The sequence below is a fragment of the Scyliorhinus torazame genome, chromosome 24 (assembly GCF_047496885.1).
Source record: "Scyliorhinus torazame isolate Kashiwa2021f chromosome 24, sScyTor2.1, whole genome shotgun sequence".
Classification (NCBI taxonomy): domain Eukaryota; kingdom Metazoa; phylum Chordata; class Chondrichthyes; order Carcharhiniformes; family Scyliorhinidae; genus Scyliorhinus; species Scyliorhinus torazame.
The window spans coordinates 36,638,565-36,643,195 of NC_092730.1; the positions used below are offsets into that span (position 1 = coordinate 36,638,565).

Consider the following 4,631-nt stretch of genomic DNA (forward strand, 5'->3'; position numbering starts at 1 on the left):
AAACAAGTGCAGTCTGTCTAACCTTTCCTCATTAGAAAACCCGCTCATCCCTGGACCAATCGAGGAAACTTCCTCTAAACCGTATTTACCTAAATAAGGAAACCAAAACTGCACAGAATTAGCGAAATTTGTAGCTCCTGGAATAAAAGCGACAGTAGCAATATGGATATAAATGTGGTTGAATAATCAGAAACAGAATATAATGGCCAGTAGAGAATTGTCGGACTGGAAGAAGGTTTGTAGTGTTCGACATGGGTTCCTACTGGAATATTTGCTTTCCCTGGTATATAACAATGGTCTAGAACATGGTGTAGAGGGAACAGTTTCAAAGTTTGATGGTGGTACAAACTTGGACATTTTCTGAACTGATACGTGGACAGTCTAGAACTTCAAACGACGAAAGATGATTTTCAGTCTGGAGACGTGTGAGATGAATGGTTTCGACTAAAAACCAGACAGGGGCTGGTTTAGCACCCTGGGGTAAACCGCTGGCTTTTAAAGCAGACAAAAGCAGGCCAGCAGCACGGTTCAATTCCCGTACCAGCCTCCACGAACAGGCGCCGGAATGTGGCGACTATGGGCTTTTCACAGTAACTTCATTTGAAGCCTACTTGTGACAATAAGCGATTTTCATTCATTATGCATTTTTTAAGGGAATATAGAATCATAGAATTTACAGTGCAGAGGTGGCCATTCGTACCATGGAATCTGCACCGGCTCTTCAAATAGCACCCCACTGAAGCCCACGCGTCCACCCTTTCCCTGTATCCCAGCAACCCCATCTAACCTAAGGGTAATTTAGCATGGCCAATCCACCTATACTGCACATCTTTGGAGTGTGGTAGGAAACCGGAGACCCGGAGGAAACCCACGCAGACACAGGGAGAACACAGGCAGTGATCCAAGTGGGAATCGAACCTGAGACCCGGCGCTGTGAAGCCATAGTGCTAACCACTATTCTACCGTGCTGTCCCTGAATCATGCTGAATACCAAGAGCTGAATTATGTTGTCAACACTCACATAGAAATGGCACACAGAATAAAATGGCGAGGTCGTGGAAAATGTGGACCGTTTTCCATGACCGGAAGCCACCACTGGAAAAAGGCAGATCCATCAGATAGGATTCGCCCTCACCTCCAACGTGTCAGCTCAGCCTGCGGCAGATTGAGAAACAGAATACTTGAAAAGCAGCTTCATGACAGAATCGTTCGGAGTGACCATTGCACAGTGCTGACTCAGCACTCAGCAACGGCAAAGACTGGTCCCGTATGTGTTTTATTCTGTTCGCAGTGGAGGCCAACAAACCAAAAATAACCCAATTTACCCATGATCCCAGTACGAAAAGCAAGGGACAAAAATTGTTTATTTTGATTTCATTTCAACAACGAAACTGCGAGGGCAGCATGGCGGCACAGTGGTCAGCACGACTGCCTCACGGCGCCGAGGTCCCAGATTCGATCCCGGCTCTGGGTCACTGTCCGTGTGAAGTTTGCACATTCTCCCGTGTTTGCGTGGGTTTCGCCCCCAGAATCCAAAGATGTGCATGCTAGGTGGATTGGCCACGCTAAATTGCCCCTTAATTGGGAAAAATTAATTGGGTACTCTAAATTCTTTTAAAACAAGGTGAAGACTGCGGATCCCGCTCCTGCTGTTTAATACAGATCACTCTAACTGGCACAGTGAGCAGAAAGAAATTCGTGTTGTTTGTGTGCATTTCACTCCAATTTAAAACGCTCCTGAATGAAAGTGTCCGTGTCACACGGCTCCCGTTCAGCCAGGAGATTGCACCAGTCCACAATAAATGTATTTATGCAATATGTTTCTGATGTTCTGTGTGTCATCACATTGGACTCTTACTCTGGTCTGAGACATTACCTTGTCCTTGTGCCCTGGATGCTGCCCTTTTCATCCTGTTTCATTAATAACTTTTTACTGGTAACAATTATGTAACTTACTTAGTGATTAATTTATTCAGCCACTAGGAGTGTTTTAAGCTCATTTTGTAAACGGAACTTTGCGTGGCTCGTATTTTTGTCCCGTTTAACCCACCTACTTACTATTGTTTCAGACTGAGAACTTAGTTATTAATGTTGAAGATTGTCGTTTATTTAAACTAAGTTTCCACTCAAAACATATTGATGCTGGTTATTACATAAGGAACCCATGGGTGATGAAAACAATTGGTGAATTTTATTTGAGGAGTGTCCACTCCTTTTCTGCCCTGACCTGCGGTATCTAATTAAATAATTCACCACTGTGATGGGCAGGAACTGAATCTGGGTCAAATGCTGGGACAGTCACCACTATACCACCACTTGTCCCTGGGCAATGTTGCCCCCTCTGTATTTATAGAACGAATACACAAACAATGAAGCGGGTGAATGTATTAAATCAGGGATTCGATATTCTTGTAACCAATATGGCTGCAATGGGAATCTTTCATATTCCGATAGATCGGCTAGAGCTGGGTAGCTCAGTCAGAAATCAGATATCTGGGGATTTCAAGATGATTACTACAATGATAATATTTAACCATGTTAATGTTCTTTTGCTCCAATTGAAATGTGTTACGAATACAGAGTTACCGTGTTGTACAACTCGCGTTCAACCAGGGGATGGCAGCAGTGCGCAATAGTTTGGATATCATGTTTGTGTCCACAGATCTCGATAGGATTGGAGCTGCTGCTTCCCGGGGAGCTGCCAAGCAAGAGGCAAAGATATTAACCAACTGCACCCGCTCCAAATAGATTCCCCAAAATATTGAACAAAACAAAAACAAGCACAAATCATATTTTAAGAAAGTGGTATATTGTTTTCAGTGTCTCTGAAAACAATATACCAACACCTCATAAAGAATCGGTTTGCCTGAACTAATTCAATATCAACCGTTTCAATATCAGCCTTAATTCCTTACCAGTTCTCAGACAGGCACCGACTGGTTAAAAGTCTCCTTAACTTTTCAAGGTCCGGCTCAATAAAATCAATCACAGGCCCATGATCTGCTTTCCTCCTGTTCTCAGACACACCCACTTTCTACAAGGGCGCACTAACTGGTTTTCAGAGTAAGGGTCAGACTGCAGGCACCTCGTTCTCTCTCGATCCCTTTACCTCAGAGCCACCTCACAACCAGGAATGGAACTTCTCACAGAGCCAAGAATGGAATAGTTGTCGATTCTTCCACTGATTCAGGACCGTCCATCACCAGGACGTGTTGGTCCAAAAGAGTTGGAATGAGATGGGGCTGAGTTTCGCTGTGTATCCAATCAGTCCCCGGAGAAGCACAAAAACAATGAGTGAGGGAGAGAGAAAGAAACAAAGAAACAGATAGAGAGACAAAGGAGAAACAAGAAAATATTTTTAAAACATGTTCCATTTCTGCCACGATCTTTTTACCCCGAAATCCGTTCACCTGAATGAAACCGAACCACGTTTCCATCCGCTGCCGTTGCTGCTTCTCCTTCCGAACGTTGCAGGAAATGTTATTATTTACTGATTGCTGTTTTGGGTGTGAGTTCCTTCTTCATCTGAATATTTCGTTCAGTCCCCCCCAAAGATGTTAAGTATCTGACTGAACTTGATTAACGTTCAAACCGCTTATTTACAAACAATCGGAAAACGCATTCATTTTCGAGTCAGCGGCTTGTGCGGGGAGTTGAAGAAACAATTCGAATCACAGTCGCTGCGAGCAGGATTCGAACCTGCGCGGGGAAACCCCATTGGATTTCAAGTCCAACGCCTTAACCACTCGGCCATCGCAGCTGCGTTCAAGTCGTCATTCATTAGTAATTTGGTCGATGGAATACATTCTAAAACCAGCCTGGAATCACTCCAGGAAGTTATTCCATTCAAGCGACAAATAGTCGGCCGGTGCAGACACGGTGGGCCGAATGGCCTCCTTCTGCACTGTCAATTCAATGATAATCTATGATTAATAGACAAAGGTTCGGCACAACATCGTGGGCCGAAGGGCCTGTTCTGTGCTGAATTTTCTATGTTCTAATCGTGTTTATGTGAGGAGGGGTTGAATCTTCGTGGAAAATGGCCATTGCATTTGGAGAGAAGCCTTGAGAGACTCGAAAATCTCAACTCCCTAAACGCACAATTCCACTGATTAAATAGTTTGTGTAACAATATTTACTCAGCTCCATAAACAAACCACTGACCACACAAATGATCGGGGCTCTCATTGATGGTTTTCACCCAATTTGGCTGTTTCGGGAATGAAAGTAAAAATTTATCGCGTCTGGTAATTTGTATTTTTATATAAACTACACTAAACATATGAAACAATACTTAATAAATGATAATTAACGAATATTAATCAATATTTAAAAGTGTTCTGCAACGATTGGAAGTAAAAACCCATCCCATCAGGGCAGGATATGTTGGGAATGGACCTGAGTGAAACATTCCCAGACCATGTCCAACATGTTTCTCCTCAGTATGAAAACTCCCTGCGGAAAGACTGAAACAGACACTCATTTGATCACATCATGATTGACATCACACACACCTTAACCATGAGGCCACTGATGAAGTCATGGTGATTTCGAATTTCTCCTAAAATGCCAACTGAATATATTTGTATATATAAATGATTTGGAGGAAAATGTAACTGGTCTGATTAGTA

At 43.2% G+C, this 4,631-nt stretch overlaps 1 non-coding gene across 1 annotated transcript; it reads right to left on the minus strand.

Annotated features, from left to right (window-relative positions):
• Positions 1 to 3,678: 3,678 nt before the first annotated feature.
• On the minus strand, positions 3,679 to 3,760 carry trnas-uga (transfer RNA serine (anticodon UGA)). Its single transcript has one exon. It is a non-coding gene; the product is annotated as a tRNA-Ser (tRNA).
• Positions 3,761 to 4,631: the final 871 nt, after the last annotated feature.